The sequence below is a fragment of the Hylobates moloch genome, unplaced genomic scaffold, assembly GCF_009828535.3.
Source record: "Hylobates moloch isolate HMO894 unplaced genomic scaffold, HMol_V3 SCAFFOLD_5, whole genome shotgun sequence".
Taxonomy (NCBI): Eukaryota; Metazoa; Chordata; class Mammalia; order Primates; family Hylobatidae; genus Hylobates; species Hylobates moloch.
In genome coordinates this window covers 145,022,734-145,048,783 of record NW_026652280.1, presented here as the reverse complement: position 1 = coordinate 145,048,783, position 26,050 = coordinate 145,022,734, and the positions used below count along the sequence as shown (strand labels likewise).

General features: G+C 38.3%; 1 pseudogene; it reads left to right on the top strand.

Annotated features, from left to right (window-relative positions):
* Window positions 1–26,050, top strand: part of LOC116467981 (heterogeneous nuclear ribonucleoprotein A3-like) — a 152,007-nt pseudogene that overhangs the window by 2,230 nt on the left and 123,727 nt on the right.

Below are 26,050 nucleotides of genomic sequence, written 5' to 3'. Positions count from 1 at the left end.
GCATCATTCCAGTCTTTAACAATGGTGCTAATATCTGTCATTTTTTTTTTCAGGATACAGTATTGTTCTTGATTAACTATCTTGACTGAATTTTGAGGGGAGCACTTTCGAAGGCTGCTGCTCGGCTTTCCCTGTGATAGCTCTTCCTCACTGGGTGAAGAAACCAATGTAGGGATTTTACCAGATACCAAATATGTCTCTTCTTGGACTGTATGCATGTCCACTCTAATGCTCTATATCAAGATCAGCTGAAACCCTGAATCCAACAGTCCTCAAAAATGTCTGAGCAATCCCCTTTTCCCAATTTGGAACGGCCCAGAAGTACCTTAGTGGGAAGAACTAGGGTAACAGTTCGTGTATTTTCTTGCTGTAATGTTGCAAGGTCTTAAGTCCTAGAACTTATTCTTTAGTCAATAATGATTTCAGATATGAAAATAGTCTCAGTTATAGAAATACAAATATTATTTATTTATGATAGTCACCCTTGGCCTCCTGTTTTTTAAAAACTATATAGATAAGCAATACACTTGATGATTCCCCATTTACCTAGAAATAAGATATTCTATTAATTATCTCCATTGCTCTCCGCAGATCAGCATTTCCCCGCATCCTGGTTGCCACTCCAAACTCGCCTTCGTCACATCTTACCTTGCTTCTAAAGTGCTTATTATCTTGGGATCCTACTATTCCAACTGTTGGAGGGCACAGTTATTTCCCCCTCTTAGCAGGTTTGGCACTTATCTGCCTGATTTTTTGTTGTGATTTAACCTATTTTGTCATCTGGTGATGAGGAGGGAAGGTAGAATTAAATACAGATGTTCTGTATGTTCTCTGGCAAAACAGAGACCTCTGCATCATCTTTAAGCAGTAGCCTTTAACCAGGAAGGGTAGGCCACTACTGCAATCCCAGCAAGTTCAGAGTATCTAAAGATTTGAGAATTTTAACACATCAAGTTAGATGTCCTTAACCCATTTCTCACCTGGACATGGCAGGCTTGCTAAGATGGAAAATGCAACTTCCTCTGGAGATTTGTTACTTGGATGGTTAAGCACTGGGTTGACATCTGCTTTCCAACTATAGAAGACAAAAATCCTTTTAATGTTATCCAGTAGGTCCTCTGGCTTTCACACTTAGCTTGTAACTGGTAATTAATCTCGGCCTTCCATTGACTTTCTCCAGTGTATATAGGTTCCCCCTCGGCAATAGCCATCCAGTGACATGACTTTTTTTGTTGTAGTTGTTTGAGACAGGGTCTCACTCTGTCGCCTAGGCTGTAATATGATGGTGCAATTTCAGCTCACTGCAACCTCCACCTCCTAAGGTCAAGCGATTCTCCCACCTCAGCCTCCTGAGTAGTTGGGATTACAGGTGGGCACCACCACGTCCAGCTAATTTTTGTATTTTTTTGGTAGAGAGGGGTTTCAACATGTTGCCCAGGCTGGTCTCGAACTCCTGACCTCAAGTGATCCTCCCACCTTGGCCTCCCCAAGTGCTGGGATTACAGGCATGAGCCATCACACCTGGCACACCATGACTCTTGTAATTACAATTTTCTTCAAACATCTCAAACACCTGAGACACTGCTCCCAGCAGTACATTCCTTCCATCAGCATCTTATTCTAAGTCCAATTCCCCACTGGTGGAAGTTTTATCCTTGCCTTGCTATGGCACATCAGGAGATAGCCACACTCCAACCACTAACAGTGATGGTCATAGTCAGCTGATTTGTCCAGCTCCAGAATTCTGTTTTATGGTCTTCTTCCTAACACCACTCCCAGTACCAACTAGTTCAAGTTGGGCTCTCCCAGTAAACAGATACTGAGATTGAGATTTGTGTGCAGAGGTTTATTGGGCAGTGCTGTTAGGAATAACTCTGAAAAAAGCAAGGGGAGAAGGATTGGAGGAAATTAAAATGTGATATAATTGTAAGTGTAGACTTAGCTCATCCCGTTGGAACCTCTGAAGCTGAGATGATCCTTCAGAGGTAACCAAAATAAAGACCAAGGGCCAGATCTTTGTATTGCCACATTAACTACTCACTGGATGAGGGCCACCTCCTGGGGGAGGCATAAACTTGGAGGTGGCATGTTCCTTTATGTCAAAAAAGCCGTTATGGAGCCCTTACCATCTTATGCTCACAGGATCTCAGAGAATGAATATCTCAATCATACTCAAAGAGACTACTTCAAAGGGAGATTTGTGTGGTACAACACAGTAACCACTACACTATCGCTTAAAGCCTGCATCAAATTCCACCTTTGTGCTTCCAAGCTGAAAATATCCTCATTTTCCCTCTGAATTCCCATAAAACTTTGTTATACTTTTCTCATAATACCATCTTCAACTACATTTATAGATAAATCTAATCTTTCCCTTTATATTTAAAATTCCTTGGGTTCAGACTTCGTGTGTAATTTATCTTCAAGTTTCTTACTAAGTCTATTCCTGTACTTTCTCATTGTGTAATCAATAATTGTTTTATCTTACAAATTTCTATTCATCTTCAGATCTCAGCTTACAAATCATTTATTCAAGAAATCTTCTCTAAACCCCCAGACTCAGGAAGATTATACATGTTCATAACACCTTGTACTTGTCTATCATTACATTAATTACAATTACATTTAATTTGTCACAAAAGTAGTTATTTAATAGGCTTCCACTGCTAGAATAAAAGTTCATGAAGTCAAGATCCAGGTCTCCCTTGTTCACTACTTTACCTACAGAAATTAGCACAATATCTGGTGCATAATTGGCTGCTAAATAGTTATTGAACAAAAGAATGGATGAACTAATGAATGAAGAGGAGAATCTCCTTCAGTATGAAAGTAAAGAATAAAAATTAACAGTCACTCAACTAGTGGCCTGAATTTTTTCATGAGCTTGCTTTCCTCCAAAGATCTTTCTGGGATGGCACCAAGGGGCTGCTTTCATGAGGAAATAAAAGGATCAAAGCATTTCAGGCATTTGGATTGCAGGACAGAGCCTAGTGAGACTCCAGAGGGGTTGGCCTTCTGAAAGACAATATGAAGACGTTGAGCTTCTGAGATTTAAGATAGGATACAGAGGTACTTCTATACAAGTGACGAATTTGGGTAGTAAATATTAGTGTTGAAGCCAAACTTTGTCTTGTTTGCTATCTGACCCCATCCACCACCAGTGATCAGAGGACTGCATTTGAGCCATCTCAAGACCTTTATAACTAAGCCACCTCACTCTGCTATTAGAAAACAAGAGAAGTAATGACTGCACAGGGCTTTTCTGTCAAGTTCATTGAACGGATAACACTGAAGCCAGAAAGGATCACAAGCACTGTCTTTCCTAGCCTCATCAGGAGTTTTCTGTCAGGATTGGCTCATTTTATACTTGGTTTTATATATGGGTAAACATATTTATTCTATGTGTTCCTGCACCAATATTTGTTATTTCATTTTAATATTTTTTTAACTTCTTGTTAAAGAGTTTGGGCTTTGGCGTGAGGTTATGTAAGTTCAAATCCTGTCCTATTAGCTATCCTCAAAAAAACCACTTGGCCTCAGTTTCCCCATCTTTAAAACAAAAGATAACAGAAAAAGCTACCTCAGTGTTATTGTAAAGAACAAATTAAGAAGTCAATACAAAAGCGCTTTGTATGTGGTAAATCCCCACCTCCATGATTAGCTGTGATAGTGACAGGCCGTTCTCAGTACAGGACATTGTTAGGTATTTATGCCACGGTGGTGGGCTTCCTTCTGTTGACAGTTTATTTGAGGCAGGTAAAAATACCATCATAACCTAAATGATTACTTTGTTCAACAAACATGCTTCAGAAGGAAGCAGCTAGTATTAGCATGTGCTAGCAAAGGCACTCAATAATTGACTGCTAACTGATTGATGTTCATGAAAATGAGGCAAAAATTTAGGAGGAATTTTCAGTTGTTATAAAGCTGGGTCATTATCAAATGTTACTTACCATGCCTCGTTTTTACACTGTGTATCGAGATTTAGGGAAATAACTGGTTAGCTTTACTCAGTCAAACTACATATTCAGATGTAGTTTTAGTTTGTTTTTTTTTTTTAATTTCTTAATTGTTTTGTTTTGTTTTGTTTAGAGACAGTCTTAGTAGGTTTTCCAGGCTGGTCTTGAACTCCTGGCCTCAAGTGATCCCCCTAAGGCACAGGAATCACAGGCATGAGCCACTGCACCTGGCCTGGTTTGAGTTTTCTCATAGTCATATTATCTATGTTTTTATGTCATTTATTTATGAAGAAGTTCTTAGGGCCCACAGATCTGATTAAGTTCCTGCTAAGGGAATCTTCTGAGTAACTTTGCCACCATAGGGAGCCCTTTGGCTTTCTGATGGAAGGACTGAGTGTAACTCACAGGCCAGGCCTCAGCAAAGCTACTTCCTAGCCCAGCTTTTCTAGGTGGTGTTACGAGTGGGCATGCCACATCTTAACAATCTGTGCCTGTGTCCTCATTTATAAAGTTAGGAATTTCAATTAACATTTATTCAGCACTCACTACAATTAAGGAATTATGCAGGGGAGAGACAGTGATTCCAGATGGCTTTTGATGGTAGCACAGATGTAAACACCTATACCAGTGATCCATTTTCAGAAACTTGGGGATGATCCTTTCCACTCTCAACCCATCTTCTGCAGGTTTCTCCTCCTTGCATTTACTCTCTTGTAATATATGTGTACATGCCTTGTCTCTCACCCAAGTAAAAGCTCCTTGGAATGCAGGGACTCCATCATAACCTTTTTCTTCTTTTAACCTCCTGTTCCTACCCTTAGCATTTGAGAAAGCAGTTACACATAATAGGTGCAAGATGATATTTTAAGTATATGAAAATATTAACACCTATTATCAAAGGAGGGATTAGGTAAATGTCATCACAAAATTTTAAAGAATTTACTCTGAATAGTGTTTATTTAGCTTCTAATGTATCCCAGAGGCAACCTCATAAGGTAACAAAATATCTCCATTTTGCATGTAAAGAACTCAGAATAACCTAATAATTTGTAGAAGACTAGATTCAAACACAAGCCCATCCAATTCAAAATGCTATATTTCTACATGGTAATTTCCCCCAAGCTATCACACATGAGAAAGAATGCATCCGAGACAGAAGGATTGGAAAAGATTTCCTAAAAGTGGTGATGTTTGAGATGGATCTTGAGACTGAATAGAACTTTGACAAAGAAAAATGACAGAAACATGTCCTGCAAAGAGAACATTAATACGAGCCAGAGACTGAGGATCCTGGAATATGATTGGGTTAGTAATCCAGATCAGCTCTAGGTTATGATATATGGCTAATAATTAAAAATATTATGATAATAATATGATGCAAAATTATGTATATACTTTTGCTGTTTTAAAAATATATGTGTCAGGCTGGGTGCAGTGGCTCATGCCTGTAATCCCAACACTTTGGGAGGCCACCGTGGGAGGATGACTTGAGGTCAGGAGTTTGAGACCAGCCTGACCAACATGGTGAAACCTCACCTCTACTAAAAATACAAAAATTAGCTGGGTGTGATGGCACACCCCTGTAATCCCAGCTACTCATGAGGCTGAGGCAGGAGAATAGCTTGAACCTGGGAGGTGGAGGTTGCAGTGAGCCAGGATCACACGACTGCATTCCAGCCTGGGTGACAGAGTGACACTGTCTCAAAAAATAAGTAAATCTATACACACACACACACACACACACACATATATATACACACACATATATATAGTGTGTTATATATATACGTAGATATGTATGTGTGTGTGTGTGTGTGTGTGTGTGTGTATATATATATGTATATATCCAGGCATGATGGCTCATCCCTGTAATCCCAGTAATTTGGTGGTAGAGATGGGGGATCACTTGAGCCCAGGAGTTCAAGAATAGCCTGTGCAACATAGCGAAAGCTTGTCTCTGCAAAAAATAAAAAAATAAGTAAATTAGCTGAGCATGGTGGCACACATCTGTGATCCCAGCTACTCAGGAGACTGAGATAAGAGGATTGCTTGAGCCCAGGAGGTCAAGGCTGCGGTTAGCTATGATCCCACCACTGCACTACAGCCAGGGCACAGAGTGAGACCCTGTCTCAAAAAACAAAGCAGACAAATAAACAAGCAAAACATATATATGAATCTCCTCAAAATGCTCCAAGGACTTTCCATTACATTCAGAATAAAACCAAAGACCTTTTCCACATGATCCCCATGACTGCCACTCTGACCTCAGTATCTGTCACTCTTTCTGACAGCCACTTAATTACATCCATAGTAGCTTTCTTACTATATTTACTAAACCCACCAGAGCCCCACTTCAGGCCCTCCTTATTGGTGTTTCCTGGGCCAAGAAATTTCTTTTCATAGATAGTTTCCTGGCTTGATCTCTCAATACATTCCAGTACTAGTTCAAATGCTGTCTCCTCAAAAAGTGTCCTGCTTAGCCATCACATCTGAAATAGCAGCCCCCTTTCCTCTCTCTCTTTTTATCCAGCCCTGTTTTCCTTCATATTATTTGTCTCCACCAGGTATTAAATTAACTATCAAGGTTATCAAAAACAAAGAACTTCTGAGAAACTGTCAGAGCCAAGAGTATTCTAAGGAGACACAAAAACTGGATGGAATGTGGTACCCTGGATAAAAAAAGACATTCAGTAAAAAATAATGAAAACTGAAAAAACTACAAACTTTAATTCAGTCATTATCATAGTAAGATGTTACTAATAGGAAAAACTGGATGTAAGGAAATTTTCTGTACTGTCTTCATAGTTTTTCTGTAAAAATGAAACTAATCTGAAATTTAAAATGTACTTTAAAAAAAAATATGTAGATGTAGCTGCATGTGGTGATTCACGCTTGTAATCTCAACACTTTGGCAGGTCGAGGCAGGAGGATCACTTGAACACAGAAGTTCGAGACCATCCTGGGCAACAAAGTGAAATCCCCTTTCTACAAAAAATTAAAATTAAAATTAAAATTAAAAAAATAACCAGGCATGGTGGCATGCGTCTGTAGTCCCAGCTACGTGGGAGGCTGAGGCAGGAGGATTGCCTGAGCCTGGGAGGTCGAGGCTGCAGTGAGCCATGACAGCACCACTGCACTCCAGCCTGGGCAACAGAGTGAGACCCTGTCTCAAAAAATAAATAAATAAAATGAAGAATGGATTAAGAAAGACAGAAACAGTGGTGGGAAGGCCAGTTGGAGGATTAGGACAATGATACAGATTTCTTAAAACTGAGACCTAAGCCAGGTAGTAGGCAAATAGAAAGACAGGTGCAAGAGATATTTTGATCTAGAAATATATGAGACTGAAAATTGATTTCAAGGCAGTGAGCAAGGAGGTAAAAGGAGATTAAACTGAGGTTATGAATCTAGATGACTAGAAGAATGTTAATATCATCAACTAAAATGAGGAATAGTAATTCTTCTCTGAACTTCCTATACAGATGGTCCTCAATTTAGGATCAATCCACTATGACTTTACAGTGAGTTTGTTGGGACATAATCCTGTTTTAAGTCAAGAAGCATCTGTATATTCACATATTTCATTTGGTTGTCATAAGTGGCAAATGATAAATAAATATAGAAAATCCTTTGAAAAAGTTAAAAATGCTCAACAAAATGTAAATTATTTTCAAATTTTTATTTATAAAATTTCTAAGTGCAAAGCTAGAACAGGAGGGTACATTATGGTGTCTCGGTGAATGCTTAGCTTTAGGACAGCATTATAAAAGTTTTCATTTTTTCATGTCTCAGGTGAAAAACTTTAATAATAATAAAAAAATTTCTTTAGAAAGTATACTGAGATCTCTGCTCTCCACATCAGTCTTGGGGTTATTATATGATCATTATTACTATTACTTAGTATCTAGCTGAGACTAACGTGCATGCAGTCTACAGAACAAATGAAAGGTATTATCCTGGAGCAAAGTAATTTATTATGATCAATAGTCTATCATTAGTATAATGTTTATTTTATGCATTCACAGACTTTTTATCACCTCAGTTGTGGTTTATAAATATTAACCTATTGATCTTTGCTGCTCTTCCATCTGCTACAGAGGTTTCTGATAAACATCATCATTTCCTTCTTTTTATAGGTGAAGGACAAGCAATAAAGGAAATCTCTAGTTATTTGATGACTGGACATGGTTGTAGAAAGATTCAGAATCCAAGGCTGTCTAACCACGCAAATTCCTCAAGCTTCCCTAGAGGCTAACATTCTAGCCTACCCATAAAATCCGAACTGATATGTTTCCTTTTAAATTAAAACGTAGAATGAATACAGTAACACCATATACACAATTTACCCAGCATTGTGACTTGTGACTTACATATGCTTTTTAAATTATCAAATAACATACCAAAAATTCAGTACTTGGTTTGTGTCACAAAAATCTACTGCCATTTATTTTCTTTTCTATTTTCTTTTTCAAGTTTTGGCAGCAGCAATTTGTTAAGCAAGAGTTCTTGAATTCTTCCCAAGAAATGTGTCTTTTCATTCTTTTTAGAGTCTGTTACACCAAATACCAATATGATTTCATCTAGGTAGTGAAGATCAGCTCTTTGGACGACCAGAATAATATACCCATAAAAATTATAAAAGAATATATTTAGAGGAGTCTAATAAATCCATTACTTCTCTTAAACTTTTTTTTTTTTTGCTCAGTTTGTATAGGTTTCCTGATGGGAAGTTTTATTTAGTCCGTTATATCTTGAATGAATTCATTTTCCTAAAGTAAACTCGATACAAGACTGGGGCCTAGGATGAGCATTAGAGTTACATTTAATGAAAATTTAAAACACAAAAGCACTTCAATTATTCATCTTTCCTGATTTATGTGGAAAAATGGGTGCACATATGTGTGTTCCTTTGATAGGGTTCAAATTAACAGTGAGCTTTTAAAAATATGGTCCTTAGTAACTTCAACAAATGTCCTTTTACCAGCTTATCTTGAGCAAAACAGAGACTTTCAAATCAAACTTCTATTTCATCTATTTCTTTCTTTATTACTGAAATGAATAAAGTAATTTTGCATGGAAACGTAAATGCTTATCAAAATTGGAAAGTAATAAGTGCAACAACAAAACCATTTGTTAGAAGCTTCATATATTATTATATTTTATTATTACAACTGGAGTGATACATTTGTCTTTTCATAGGGAGTTACATGAACTTCTTAAGCTGCAAACCCAGACATAAGTCACGTGTGTGCAAGGCAAAGGAGCAAAAATTATGTCCAGTTAAATCCACGGACATTTGTTTATGCAAAGAAGCTTTAGAACTGGAAACCAAGAGCCCCCGTTTTCCCACTTGCAACACAGAAAAGACTCTCAGTAACAGGTTTGACAAATCCACGTTTAGTTCCATATGGTCATTTATCCTCCCTATGTCTTTGAAAGTAAAATACTGTGAAGGCAGCATTTGAGTTTTTGGTGACAAATTACTTTTCTCAGTAGAATCAAAGGCTGTGGCCATCTGCAATAAAATAGATGAGCCACAGCTGGCTTTCATAATAATCAATCCCAATTGTAGAAGGATCATGGCACTTCTGAATTGATTGTGAGGACCTGCCATGACCAACAATACTGACCAATTCAGTCATGTTGACAACCAGTTATTTCTCATATTTAGATACAGACTCTACCTCATATCCTCAGAAGGAAGGAAGGAGAGAGTTGAAAATTATCCAATATATTTGGACAATAGTAGAAAAGTCTGAAAATTCAGAAAATCCTTAAACTAGATTTGGAGATCTAAATCACTTACATGATATGTCAATACTGACTGAGACTACAGCTATATTATATCAGTAAAACAGGGAATCCGTTTACTAGGAATTTTTATCATTGCCTCCTCTACCTACACATACATCCTAAAGGAAACTGCCTTTCCACAACTCCTGCTACGTGAACTGTGGACCACTTGATTCCAAATTTCCTCTTACGTTCCCCCAGGTGTAACTCTTTCTGCCAGGGATGGATACCTGATGAAAAGGCAGTCACTCCATGGACATGGTAGTGGCTTAGGACTTGTGGCGTGACCCCCAAAAACATCCTTCTTTGGGAATTTGGAATTGAGCAACTAAATTACTGAGTTAGTTAGCTATGGAGAACTAAGCCTAAAGGTTATATAATCTTCATGGCTGGGTAAGCCATTATAGACCAAACATGAGTGGCATAAAAGAAAAAATAACGATGGCTAACATATGTTGAATACTTACTCCACGTCAAACTATCCACTACGTATTTTAAACCTCATGTCATTAACACTCTTGGTAGATACTGTTATTATTCAGATAAAATTGATGAAAAAAATCTGAAATTTGGAAAGATAAATTAAATTCCCCCCATCATATAGATGTGAAATTAAGACAGAACTGAAGCTCAATTCTGCTGGACTCCTCTTGACTACTTAGCTATAAAACTGGGGATCTATTGTGGAAATTGGAGGAGAGAGAAAAAGACATAGAAGCAGATAGAAATAGAGAGGACCTTGCCTCATCATGTATGCAGCCCTAAGCACGTAGCCTTCTCTCCTTAAAGCTTCTGAGCTACAGTTCCCATAGGTCTAAATATTCAATAATCTCTGTCCTCGGGGTCTCATGGGCTCCCACCATGTCTCCAGGTTGGTGTAGAGTACGCAATACTGTCTGTGGTTAGAGCTATTGAGATAAGTACAGCAAAGGTAATATTTATCTTCATTTCTTCGTGCCTTTCTTTAAATGTTTGATAATTCACTTTGATTTCAGAGATTTGATGTTAGTATTGCATTTTTCTGGGTATGGGATATATAAACATATAGTGACTACGAGTAAATATGAAATTCATTTTTTTCAGCCAATTTCCTAATTTTAAATTTATAAGGACCATCCAAGAAAAAAACAGAAAATATGTATTTATTTATTATTAATGGCCATGATAGTTGAATATGCGTGTGCTTCTTCCCTCTAGAATCACTTCATATTCTGAGATTAAAATCTGTTTCAAATAATTAAGTCGCTAATGGCTTCAGCCCATTATAATGCCTCAATCTCATAAACAAAACCCTGGATGGCAAAGCTGGCCCTCTGCCCCACTCTTCCAGCAGCTAGGTAAACAATTATTCAAAAAATGAGGTGTTGTGGGATTTATGCCAGTATTAGTCCATTTTGCACTGCTGATAAAGACATACCAGAGACTGAGCAATTTACAAAAGAAAGAGGTTTAATGGACTTACAGTTCAGTTCCACATGGGTGGGGAGGACTCACAATCATGGTGGAAGGTAAAAGGCACGTGTCACATGGCAGCAAACAAGAGCGTTTGTGCAGGGAGACTCCCATTTTTAAAACCATCAGATCTCATGAGACTTATTCACTATCATGAGAACGGCACAAGAAAGACCCATCCCCATGATTCAATTACCTCCCACCAGGTTCCTCCCATGACATGTGGGAATTGTGAGAGTTACATTCAAGGTGAGGTTTGGGTGGGGACACAGCCAAACCATGTCAATACCCAACATTCTCATCTAAAAACCCAAATAGAACTGGGAAAGATGAAGAAGGCCTGGATGATTCAGATAGCCCCACATTTCTGAACAATGCTATTTTCTTATGTAGAAGTGACATTCAAAGGATAATAGAAATTCTATATTATCTTACAGCTTACATTGTTTGTGCATTTCGGTGCCCTGATTTTCTTTGTCCTGGGCTTTGTGTAAAGGTGGCAGTTTAACTCCATTGCCAAGTTTGGCAAATTCAAACTTCAGCTGTCCACAGTCCTGATTCTCCAGTGCCCCCGTCCCTAGGCATGTGGCTCAGTCTGGACAGGGCCTCCATGTTGTTTGGGCATCCATCAGCATTGGTTTGTTGCGTGTTCCACAAGCAGACAGTACAATCAGTTTTTTCTTTTTCAGAGAGTCAACTACTGCTATGTTTGGCAGTAGTTAACTGTTTAAACAAATCTAGGATACTGGAACAGCAATTTAAGATGTATAATGAGGCACAGAAATAGCTCCTTCGCATTTTCCATTACTTTCATAATGCTTCACCAACATTCTCCCTAAAATTGTCTCTCTTTGTTTTTAAAGGGAGGTGAGAATAAAAGGTTATTTATTGCAAAAATATGAAGGCTCCTTTATTCTCTTTGATATTGTTCACAAATTCTGTGTCATTACAGACAAATTGTTGAAAAGATCTGCAGATAATCTTGTCTGAATTGCCTTAAACTCATTCCACTGTATTTTTCCCTTAGAATAATGCCCTCGCTCTAATGGAATTTCAAATATATTAGCAGATATTGCCATTGATCTGTCTTCATGTTAAATAACTATTAAATCTATGTGTTGCATTTGTATAAATAAAATATATGAACATCATTAAAATATATATACATTTATATTTCACAGGATTCTACTCATTTCTATGGGATATTTTTAAGGATTAATGATCCATTTTGCATTTCTTTGAGTTGTGGGGCTTTTGCCATGCCATAAAAAAGCCTACCTTTTTAATGTGATGCAAATATAACATATAAATTATGCATTTAATGTATGTGCAGTGGAATATTAAGTATGACATTCCCTTTTTTTCTAGAGTTTTGTTCAGTGCTCCAAAGGCTAAGATTAGCAGATGCTGGAACATCTATGCAGGATATTTTAAAATGGCTTAGTGACTATAACTTGAGGGCAGATATAAGTAAGTCAAGAGGTTTATAGGGAAAGGATTTCTTTGAAGATTGCTGCAGATGGGCCAAATGAAGGAAGCTCTCAATAGCTATCCAAAACACCTGGCATGTTTCTTCTCGAGATTGAGAACAGGCTTGAGGAAAAGTCTAAAAGAAAGAGGTTGGCTTAGCAGAGCAGGAAGAGTAGTAGTGCCTTCGGAGAGAGATGGCTGCTCTTCCACCGAAGGAGGTGGGGGGAATGTGTGGTGTAGGGCAAGAATAAAGACATGTTCTTCTGGGCCAAGTAGACCCACAGAGGAAAGCTGGTCTTGAGTCAATTTAAGGACTTAAAGGGAAATCCAGAGAGAAAGTACCACTGTATGCAGAAGCTAATGAGGCATTTTAGACATTCAGTCAGAGCTAAGGAATAGCCCCGTAGGAAACCCTCAGATGGATCATTTCTGAAGAATCTACAAAAGTTCTCTGTGAAATAGTTAACACGTGGGCATCTGCCACACCCAGAGGGCACCTCTTTCAGTTTACAGTGGCACCTGAAGAGCCAGGACAGAATGCTGCTGGGGAAGAAAAGAAGAGGTAGAATGGTAAGACAAAGCATGAAGAAGCCAGCCATAACCCTCTCCACATTGCCATTGACTCAGCCAAGTCAGTCCCAAACTGGTGGTCCAGAAGAAGGTTTAAGATAGAGCAGCAAATGAAACTTTCAGAGTATGCTAAATTAGACTTTAAAACCTGGAAAATAATTGCGTTATTTAAAGAGAGTGACCTGGAATATAAGGAGATACGTCCAAGAGTTCATACAGTGGAAGGGAAAAGCATTTCAAAAGAGGCTGTTTAGAAGAAAATTGAGGAAAAGAATAAAATTGTGACTTAAAACCCCACAATGTACAGCTTTTTCAGTGTAACATACATTGAAATATCTACTCAGGAAAAAAGCAAGGTACACTGGTAAAATACACACACACAAACACAAACTCATATTTAAGAAAATGTGGCTATGGAAATAATACTTTATATTCGCTTCAAATGTTTTCAGAAATATAAGATGTCTGATTGTGATAAATATAATAAAAATAATACAGAGTAATGGAGCTTGAGAGTGATGAAGGCAGATTGCTATCAGGGACAGCGTCTATAATAAGGCACCATTTTAGTAGACACTTGGCAAAACTGATGGAATGTATGCTCAGTTTGGAGGAAGATTATTCCAGGCAGAGGGTGCAAGAAGTAGAGAAGCCTGAGACCAGGACATGTTGATTGCATTCAAGAAGCAGTGAGGAGGCCAAGGGGCTGGAATGGCTAGAAGCAGAAAAGGATAATAAGAGGTATGATCAGAGAAGTGCCAGTCCAAGTAGGGCCTCCAAGGCAATGGAAGAGCCTTACATTCTACTCTGGGAGATATGGGAGGGCACTGAAGGGTTGTAAGCAGAAGAGTAGCATGATCTGATGTATATGCCTAAAGGCTCACTCTCTCATGTTTTTTGTTTGTTTGTTTTGTTTTAATTACTGTATCTATTTTCGGTTCAAGCAGGGCAGGCGTGCACTTTCCAGTTGGCCATGGTTCACTATGCTGGCTCCATTGTCCAATACCAGGCCTGCTTCACTCTTGCACTTTGCTTTCTTGGCTTCTGATGGCACTTGAATTTGTAACCTTTATTCCAGGCTCTTACAGTTTCTGTCTCTTGCCACACAATAGGAAAACCCTCTTAAAATATAAGCTCAAGCTGCCACCTTCACATTTCCTTTTTTCTTTTGATGCACAGGTCTTCCCAGACATTGCCTTGTTCACATTCTGAATTATGAAGCAGTTCTAAAACTTCCGAGTTTTCTGGGGCTTACTATACCATTCAAAATAGGTTAGACCTAAGAAACTAGATGCTGCAGAGTTCTTGAGCTTGTTGCCAACTAAAGACCACATGGGTTCTGGAGATCCTTTTAATTTCTCCTGAAGAAGAGCCAGGCTGTACTGGGAGAGTACCCATGGCTAGGCCAGGTCATCCCTAGAGAATGAGGAGCCCAGCCACAACATGTCATAAAATGTACTCTTTGGCTCCAAAGTGTATTGTTATAGAAATAGAATCAGTTGAAAATTCACTTCCAAGACAGACTTGAAAAGGGAAAGAAATCTCTGAGGAGCAGCCTAAATATGTTTAGAAGTAGAAAGAAAATAGCATCTATTTGTTCTATTAATGGCAGCATTGTGAGGGTTAAGTTACGAGGGGGAGAAAAGAACGTTGGGTTTCTTTTCCTTATAACATCTCCTCCCTTCAGTTGCCCCTTGAGTACCAAGCATGGTGGGAGAGTTTAAAACTATCACTACCAAACACAGGACCTACTACATACCCCCATTTAACACTGCACGGAAGATCAAGTATGTCATATCTGGGCAGATAGTTTACTCTCTTATGGAATTCCCAGCCCCTACTCAACAGTACTCCAGAATTGAGCTCACAGAGTCTGTAACACTCCCCAAGCACATTTAGTTACTATTTGCTCTGTTTAATATGCATTACCAGTTAGATTTATTAAGCATGTACTATGTGTCAAGCACTTTGGGGCCTGAGTATTAGGCCTTGAGTATAATGAGATTAATAAAAACTATTTTGTCCTTGATGAATGCGCTTTCCAGTAGAGTAGACAGAACTATAAATAGATAAATGGTGTTGTCATCTATTAAGTGTTATTACTGAGGTAAAAACAAAGTGTGAATACACAGGGGACTCTATCATGTAGAAGGGAGAGGATCATTTGCAGAACTGAGCATCTTGCTTTTTGTCACTTTACATTTTAACTTGTACTAGAATCCAGAAAGTAATTGTATGTATAACAAATCATGTAAGTTTGTAAAGGTAAGATGGTAGAAGGGCTTCAATAACAATTTTAAGACCTTGAACTGCATGCTGTAGCAGTGGGAATCCACTGAGGGTGTTTAAGCAGAGAGGGTACTTCATTATAATCACATTTCTTCATTTATATTGCTAGGCCAGGCTGCTCTAAGCACCTGATTCCTATATCCAACCACTTATGTTCCTTACATCTCTGCTTGGAGGTACCATGAGTCTCGCAAGCATAACGTGTACAAAATTTCTCATTTCCTTCCAATCTAATTCTTCGCCTATCCTTTCCCATCTCTGAAAGTTATATCATTTACCCATTGCTAAAGCCGGAAACTTAGAAGTCATTCTTGAGTCTTTCTTTTTCCTCATGGCCCATCACCATGTCCTTTTATTTTTCTACCTTCTACCACTCCTGTTTGTTTCCCTTACTACCCCGCTTTGTACTCCGTCTTTCTGATGGTGGTGACCTCCTCATTGGTTTCCCCACTCTCACTAGTGCCTCGGTCCAGGCCATCCTCCGCAGCAGCTGGGAGCAATCTAAAAACGGAAACGCGACAAAGTTGTGGCACCCTACCCCTGCCCCATCCTGGAGCAATATGCAAACCCCTCTAAAGTCTTTATACTCTATTTAGAACAAAGGTCAGAATCTTTACTGTGCCTCTGGAGGCTTGAGTGGTCTCACAGTCTTGCCTCTCCAACTACACCTCCTGCCATTTCCTTCCTCCCTCTCTAAGTTCCAACCCCGACCTTCTTTTTGTTCCTAAGTATGCCAAATATTTTCCCATACCAAGGTATCACACATGATGTTTCCCCTTCCTGCAATGTTCTTTTCCTCATACCTCACACGGTGACTTTTTCTTACTCTTCTGTTTTCTGCTTAAATCTTAAATCTTCCTTGGCCACTCTCTGTATACTCTCCAGCCCCCAACTCATTTACATCAGAGTACTCAAGTTGAATTCATCATAAAACATATTGCAGACTATAATTAAATAGATGGTAATGATAGAGAGATGATAGATAGAGAGATGATAGATAGATAGATAGATAGATAGATAGATAGATAGATAGATAGATGATAGATAGATAGATAGATAGATAGATAGATAGATAGATAGATAGATATGCAGACAGATGGCTGTTTTCCATTTTAATGTCTGCATCCCCTATTAGACCATTTCACTGCAACCTCCCTGGGGTTTGTTTTGTCCATTGTATTTTCAAAATCAAAGTGTTTAACACAGTTTTGTTGAATGATGTATACTTTTCTCTTTTTGTCACAACATTTCCTTGAAATTGTGTAACAAATTTGCATATAATTCCAGGTCATTTCACTTAAAAGTCTAAAATCCCCCTGCCAAGACCACTTTCTACTAGGTGAGAAAAGTGTGGAAGAGACATTTCAACCACTGTTTTTCACTACAAAGCACTAAGAGAACAATACTGCAGGAAATTTTTTAATGCTATAATGTGTTTTTTAATTCTCATTGAATTCCTCATATTCTCATGTATGACCAATTTCCAGATTTACTGGAGTTTTTATTTAAATGTTTATCCATTTATTACCTTTTGTCATCAAACTGAAGTATATAGTTAAGTCTGTTTTTCTGTAGTATGTGTCTTGAGAAAATAAAAAAAAATTCACTCAAACTTTGTTTTAATACATAAACTAGTGTAGGTAACTTTTATTGCAAGTACACATAAACATTTTATGTTATTTCACTCCCAGCTTCTAGCCAAAACATTTAAAAAAAAAAAAAAAAGCGGGGTGGTTTGTTGCAATCTTTGCAGAATTTCAAGCCTTAGTCAAAAAAGAAAGTCCCAAGAATCTTTGCAGAAATCCTGTTTGGGCACTATTCCCAGCCTAATTTTGCAAACCAAGATGTTTGGGCAGTGCTGGTATGCCAGGGATAAGAAGTTGAGGATTTTTATCTGAATCTAACCCAAACTCCAGCCCTAATTAAAATACCACAACATTGTAAACCCCTTTACTATGTTAGACTTTAGTTTAGTTGAACTAATTCCAGTTCTGGAATACAGCCTCTCATTTATGTTCCTGCTGATTGCTTATAATTTCATTTCAGCTCTCCTCTTGCTTTTCAAAGGACAGAAGTACTGTCCCAGTTTTTGTTGCTATGCAGACATCTCTGAAGTTGCATACTAAAGCCAAATAGCCTGGATATGGTGACAGGAGCTTCTGAAGCTCTCTGTTTTATCCATTTTCCTTTTCTGATGACTGAGCATGGTGCAAAAGATGCCTTATAATGCTTTATTTATATTGTCTCATCTATTTTGGAGAAATAAGTACATATATATGCATATTATCTATCTATCTATCTATCTATCTATCTATCTATCTATCTATCTATCTACTCATTTTAATCGCCAAATACATTTGATGTTGGGCTTTTAGTCTCCTATATAGAAAGCATGAACTGTAAAGGTTAGTACAAACTCTGTGTTTATACTCCACACATATATGTAATGGAGGCTTAGAAGCTATCAATCTCTAAGCATATGCCCTACATTCTTTGAAATCCCATCAAAGAAAATCAGCAAAGGACACAGGTTCTCTGTCCCTCATCCCAAGACCGCTTTACATGTGTATCCACCTTTTCATCCTTTTCCCTTCGAACCTTCTAAAAAGCCCCTAAATTTCAACTTGCATTACCTGTTGCTAGTGCTGCTGCTATTCCCTCATTACTATTTCACTCAGAGTTCTAGAGCCTAGCATGAAGTCAAATGTAAAGTGACAAGTTAAAACCAAGGGGCTTCAAAGTACAAATTGTATATGATCCTCTTGCCATAACAGAATAGTGACATTGTCCTGTAAAATTAGAACATCTGTGCTCTTTTACTCCAGAGAATTAGCAGCATGAGTTCGATTCAGTCGTTAACAGGAATTCTAGAGAGATTTGGAACTGTTTCCCAGAAGAAGTAGAGAAAGTCAACAGTTTCCAGATTCTCCATATAAATAATTTCCTTACATTGTAAGCATATTATTTATTAAAATGAACAGTTATTCACTGGGCATCTATCCTAAATACTGCACATAAAGCAGTGAGAAAAAGTCAAAGATGTCTCTCTCATGGAGCTCAGATTTTAGTTTGGAAGACACTAAACAAACAAACGAATAAACAGAACATATATTGAGTCAAAGATGATGAGGTTTGTAGAGAGAAGTAAGGCAGAGAAGATGGAGAGGACTGGGCAAAGGATGGAAATTAGTGGGCAATGGATGGAATTTTAATGGGGTGTTCAGGGAGGTCTTCACTACATGAAAGACATTTTTGGGGAAAATTCTGAAAGAGTCAGACAAGTAGAATATCCAGGGGAAGACCATGCTAGGCAGAAGGAACAATAAATACAAAGGCTCTGAGAAGGCAGTATACCTTACGTGATGGAGGAACAGTAAGAAGATCAGAGAGGCTCACATGCTGAGAGTAGGGAGAGGGGTCTGTATAGTATCAGAGAGGTCAGATGTAGGGGCAGGGAGTCCAGGCCTGGCCTTGTGAGCCAATGTTAGGACTTCAGTGGTTATCTTTTACTCTGAAAGAGATAAGAAACCTTTGGAAGATGGGTTAGTTTCCTGGGGCTGCCATAATAGATTCTTAAGAACTAAGTGGCTTAAAACCACAGAAATGTATTCTCCCATAGTTCTCCTGGAGGGAAGAAGTCCAAACTCACAGTTTTAGTAGATCCATGCTCCCTCCAAGGGCTCTAAGGGAGAATTCCTCCTTACCTCAATTGTCTTCCCATGGCTCCAGGCATTTCTTGGCTTGGGACTATGTCACTCCAATATTTGCCCCTGTGTTCTGGTGGCCTTCTCCTCAGTGTCACTGCATCCTCTCCTTCTGTATCTTATAAGGACACTTGTCACTGGATTTAGAGCCCATCTGTATAATACAAGATGATCTCATCTTAAGATCCTTAATTACATCTTCGAAGATTTTTTTTTTTTTTCAAATAAGGTCACATTCACAGATTCCAGCGGTTAGAATATGAACATACCTTCTGGGGTGGTCGGGACAATTCAACTCACTACAGAGGGCTTTCAGCAGAGGAATGACAACATCTAACTTGTGGTTTAGCTGACTTTTTCTAGTTTCTGTGGTGGACATAGACTACAGGGAAGCAGGAAGTCTTTCCTACCTCAGAGACCATAGGACATAAGGAGCTAATTCAGGTGAGTATGTGTTCTGTATCTGAAGAGTAGTAGTAGGGATGGTGAAAAATGGCTGGATCCTAGATATATTTGTAGGTAGAAATGACAGAATTTACAGAGGATTTTATGTGAGAAGTAAAAGTAGACTCAAGGGCAATTTCAGGGTTTTTGGCTTGAATATCTGCAGTTATTTCTGATGAATATGGTAGGAATGCCTTCTTTCCTATAAAGCTTTTACATCACTGAGGTCAAGGTCATTAGCTAGCTGCCACTCTGGCTCCATCCATCTCAGGTTGAATGTCATTTCCTTCTGGCAGACTTCCCTGACATCAATAGATTGGATTAACATATCTCTGTGCTCTGTGCCCTAAGTTTATTCCTATCATAGCTCTTTTTGTCATTTGTGTTATTTTGCTTTTGTAGAAGCCCCCAAAAGTTAGTGACTTAAAACCAAACCAAACCAGAAAAAAAAAACAAAAAACATGTATTTAGTTCATGATTTTGCAGATTGATGACAGGCTTTGCCTGGCCACTAGGCTAGACAAGCTCACGCATCTGCAATTTGCTACGGGGCCAGCAGGGACTGAATAATTTATGATGCCCTAACCTGAGATTTCTGAGATGACTGGGGTCTTTCACCATGTTGTCTCTCATCCTCCACAGGCTGGCCTGGGATTGTTTACGTAGCAGCCAAAGCGTTCCAAGGGAGTGAGCAGAGGCTACAAGATCCCTGGAAGACAGGTACAATTTAACTTCTGTCAAATTCTTTTGGTCAAAGCAAGTCACAAAACCAGTCCAGAATCAAGAGATGAGAAAACAGACTCCACTCATCTACAGAAGTTACCAATTATTGTTGCAGGTTTTGCAATCTAGCATATCATTTAATATAGTTACTTATTCCTTGCTAGCTAACAAACCCCACAAGGAAAGGAAACAAGTCTCTCTTTGTTCACCACTGTATCCCTAGACAGTAGACATTGAATACATATTTACTAAAGAAATAAATGAATGAAAGAATAACTGAAAGAATTGATTGGAAGAGAAATGAAAATACAGCTCAGTCAGCAAATGCCATGAGCTCTTGGTCTTCCTCCATTCTCTCAACATACACATCAGAATCCTTATACACTTAGTATCTGTAACCTGTATTTGCAGATGGGGCAAACTATTGCTTCGAATCAAAGATCAGAATTAGGATGGGCGTATGCAAGAAATTGTCAAAATAAGCATTATTTTTTAAATTTTTTAAACATAAATATTTGGGATAAATTTTTAAGGGTGTTGGATTCTTACTTAACCTGGAACAACAAATTATTGCAGTATTCCTTGGAATAGTTATATCTGTATGCACAAGTTAATAATATACTTACTTCTTCAGTGATAGCAGGTGTTAGGTAGACCCTTTTTTTAGGGTTCAGAGTTCAGGTAGATACCTTCTTCTCATAAGTCACTTGGCTTTCTGTCTTTCTTTAGGAATGCCTTGCAGGCGCCAAAGTTTTTCAGAAGGATTCTTTTCCTCTTTATTGATGTTCATCTTAGAATCTAAAATGCAAAGGATTCTATAATAGTGATATGCCTTTATTGTTAAGCAATGTCATTGTCTGGGAAACAGGTAGTGTTTTACAAATGGAATACAATGGCAAGTTATTATCCTTTTTGCAATGGAAATGTGTAAGTACCTTGGTAGTAGAGCTAGGAATTGAATTTAAAATCCCAGTGCCCAATCATTTTCACTAATGACTTCATTCCTAATGCTTCCTCCATTTTTCTCTGTCACTTTATATCACAAATAATTCACGCTACCTACCAGCAAGATCCTTTTAGATTCTCTTACATCTTTCAAACTCTCCTTAATGTGAACTTCTTTCAGCACTGAACCTGAATGTCTTCCAGAGCCTTATTGATCTAAGTACATCAACCTGTTGTTTGGGCTGCCTGTCTGTCTGTTGCAGTTAGTCTAATCAGTCTGTTGGGCTATTCAATGCTGCGTTTGGTAGAGTGCTTATGTTTTGTACTCAGTACACCAGAGGTGTGGAAACAAAGCAGTAATCTGAGAACCAATTCAGTGGGAGCAAGTCCTGGAGAATCTTTACCTCTGCAAAGAATATTGTTCCAAAAATAAGAATATCTGGGAAGTAGAAATGGCTGTGGAGCCGTCTAGGAGTCCTATGGATACCTGAGAGCCAGACCAGTTCTGTGGGCATTGAAGTGAAGGAATGAGAAAAAAGAGTTGGTTCTGCATCACATAAAAATTGTTAATTGTTAGGAACTTGTGTCTGCTGGGAAGCAAACACTGAAAGGGAACAGGGATGTAAGAGTCTTAAGAGTTTGATCAGGGACCCAAACCTCTGAAAATCAAAAGAGGAAAAGTCAAGGATTGAGCAGGTAAGCCTCAGACCACAGTGCAAATCTGACAGTCTTCACCAACCCAAAGGGAACTAGGAATAAAAGCTGCCCATGAGAGGAATCCTGCACTGGACGGAAACAGACAGGCCCAAAGAACCCCATTAAGCTTAGTCATTATCTAAGAACTATCTGATAAGGTGAATTCCGAAGGTGGCGTCTGTTAGCTAACTTCATTCCTTGCCACAGAACCACAAGGTTTTTATTGAAGGGAAACTCAAATAGCATACCTCCCTGGCTGCTATGGAACTTTAAATAGTTTTAAAATATTTGGGAGAGAGTGGAATGTTGAATGAGACCACTCTTTCAACCTCCATTGTAGCCAGTGGGGGTGAGGAGGGAGGATGACAATCGAAAGATAATTTAAAATAATCCTAATATATTCAATCATTCTGTTAATCAGCATAATTTTTTAATCATTTGTGGTTTGGGTGCCCTTTCTGGAGGTTTTACTTGTCATTGTGTTTATGGGAAATTGACAGTTGTTAATTGTTTTTAAGCTTGAACCAGTCCTTATTAGAATTCAAATGTATTTCCCACTACTGGGTCCAATATCTATGTAATCATTTATCTCATAGTAAGTTTTACTGTAAGCGTAATATTTACAAGAAGCAGTTTGTCATTCCTGGGTTAAGTATAGAAACTTCAATATTTTCTGGATAAATATGTCAAAATAACTAAAATTCAAGCAATAGAAGAGAATGGGAAGCTTATAATATAGTGTCTTATATTAGACTTGGGAGGTTTGCTACTTGGTTTGACTGGATTATCATTATTTTTTATAAATATAATTTTCTAAGTATTACCCATCATTAGCATTAATGGCATCAATGCTGGTAATCCATCTCACTAAGGATTTCAAAGTGCGATATTTTTTCTAAGCTAAACGAGTTCCAGGACTCTAGCAGCAATTCCCACCTTGATTTGATGCACCTGAAGTCTCCAAATACAATTAATTTTAATTCATGTAAGAATATATCCATTTTGGGTTAGGAAATGGGGTGGCAGATACTCACAAACAATTTTGCAACATTTCCACTCCCTAAATACTTAGATCTCTAATCTAATTGGCACTATATCCCCCTTTTTGTCACAGTAGACAGCACTCCTTGTCATTTAAACTTGTCTCTATGTGTGTGTTCCCAGGTCTGGGGAGCCTGGAAGAACGCATGTGCAAGCCGAAGGCTGAGGCCCGGGAGGAACAAATGATCCATCATGCTTATGCCCAGTGTTTCTCCTTTCTGTGACCTCCTCCCAGTCGTGCCCTAACATTCCAGTTGATCTGTCTCCATGTCCCACTGATCCTCTACTCTATGCTCTGAGCATATGCCACTGATTGCCCCAACTCGTGGCGCTCTCTTCTGCTGCCCTGCCCTCTGTCCTCGTGTTCATTCACCCCGGCCTTCTCCTCCTGCATCCCTCACTTGCCCAAACAGCTCCTACTCTGTCGTCAAGAGTCACCTGAAGCATCATCTAGTCTATAGAGAACTCCTTAATCACCCCCAACTGTGTTTTGCCTTCTTTACTTTCTTTCCTCTGAATGTTTTTCCTTTGTACAGTTGTCCAATATTAGTATCAATCTGTTTACATATCTGTTTCCATCACTTCCGCTAAAAACTGAAGGCAAGGACGATACATTTTCATATATATACCCTAGGTTCTTGCTGACAAAACACTGCATTTTATTGAATGAATGAATGAATGAATCCCTCCTCCTCATTCTGGTGAACCAGGAGGCCAGCACCTCCACAGTCACTCTCTGAGTTGCTGCTGCAGGGTCCCTCCCACACTAGCAGCACAGGTGGGGCCCCATCCTCATTACCCCCACACAGCGCCACATACGCCAAAGGAGCTTTCTCTCTACCTTAACTGAAATCTGATCTTTCCTTGGCATGCTGATCTTCAACCAGTTACTAGAAAAAAGCATCTCTGCTAATAATAATCAAAACAACTGTGAATTCATGTGTCACTCTAAGTGTAAATTTGTTCATGTGCTAATTTTACCAGTAGTGAGTGAATTGAAAAAGAGACTGGGAACCCAGTAAAACATAGAAATGAACCCCTAATGGTGGCATTTCAGGAAATAGGAGAAGACAGATGGGAAGATATTTCTGGACCAGAGTGCTTCTGGGTGCCCTTCACATTGTACCACACAATCCATTTCCATTCCTGTGCAGAAGGTTGGATCTGCTGCTACAACACTCTCCGGCTCTCCTGAGAAGAGTATTTCTATTTTTGTCTTTTATAAAAAGGTAAAAGCACCCTTCTTTCTGGTTGTCAGGGAACAGAGAGGAGCCCCCTCTCATACAATGACCAGAAAAATCCAATAACAAACAGTCATCTTTGTTCTACATTCAGTAGACACCATAATAACACTTCCTGGTTTAAAGATAGACAATGAAGCTCAATGGAAACAGATTTGTAATAATTATAATTATATCTTACACTGATTAAGTGTTTACCCAGGTGCTATACTAAGCCTTTTCCTTTATTTATTATACCAAGCATAAAATAAGGTTATTTTATCATCCATATTTTATAAGGAAGTTAGCTAATTTGCCCATGGTCAAACAGATAAATGTCTGAGTCACAAAACTGGTGCCCAGAAAGTTATGACTCAGACCCCTAAATATGCCATCTGGAAGGCATCCCCTGGTTTAAATAAGGGGCACCTAATTATGGTTACATGTCAATATACAATCTAGCACTACTGGTACTATTATCACTTTCCTTTATATGACAAGATGTTTATATTTACCTTTCCTTTTCTATTCATGAGAGTACAGAATACATCATAATTGCTGAATCCAATTTTTACATTAAATGACTGGTATAGGAAATATAAACACTTTGCTGTTATTTTCAATATTTTTTCTGCAAAAATTTATGAAACATCTACAATATGTAAAAGACACTTTCAAAATATTTGGGGAGATATTTTAGAGGAAATCGTATGGTCCCTGATTCAAGAGTTTACAACCTGAAAAGTAATATTAACACCTCAGTAACATTACAAGTCCAACCTGTGTACAAGCTGTGTCCAAATAGATAGAAAAAAACCTGAGAAGTCACCCATCCACTTAGAGAGCAATCAGACTATTGGATGTCAGAGACATAAAATAACTATTGTCTTCACCGTTTTACTTTCAGGCAATTGTTTCCTAAACACTGTTATAGTCACTAAGTCTGCATACTTTAGAAACTCCAGATCGTCACTAAATCTCATGGAAATGTGTGTTGGCATTTTCCTTGAGATTTCTTTTAAAGTATCACTTCTGTCCATCAGGTCAGAGTTCTTACAAGTGCAGTGTGTTTAAATTCTTTATCTTTCCTGACAGTCTATAGAGTCCCAATAGCAGCAAAAATCTAACTGAACTCCTTACTACTCTCTGCAAATATGCTCATATGTTTATGCTGAGAGTTTTAATGCCATTTGTTGAAATATATTTAACCTACATCATTTGGTTCACACCAAGTTAATGCTAGCTCCTACAAGGCTATGATCAATTCAGTCAACTAGTTGGTTTGACTGATTTTTCCTTTGAATTCACCTAATTGCTGGGCTGTTTAAGTATCTGTAGACACCTTTACACAAAGAGAAGGCAGGCTTCACATTAGCTTGCTAAAAGAGAGTTATTATTTTCTTCTGAGATCTGCTATGGACTTATTGAGTGGCTGTTGGCAAGAGTAATGATCATATTTGCCCTCTCCTCTTTCTCATTTTTAAAACAAGAATATGAATATAAAACAACCCAGAAAAGCTCTAAAGATGCTAAATGAATAAGTTAATAATCATTGTTTATTTAAAGATACATCTGTATTGTACAAAGAGAGGGATTTCTTTTACCCTGAAATGCCAATAAGAAGCAATATGAAAAACAAAAATAGCAACTTAAAGAGATTTTTAAAAAGCTCCCATTCAGTAGTACAATTGGGTTCTTTTCAGACAATTAATCATTAAGAAATATTTAAGTACTATTTTCTATT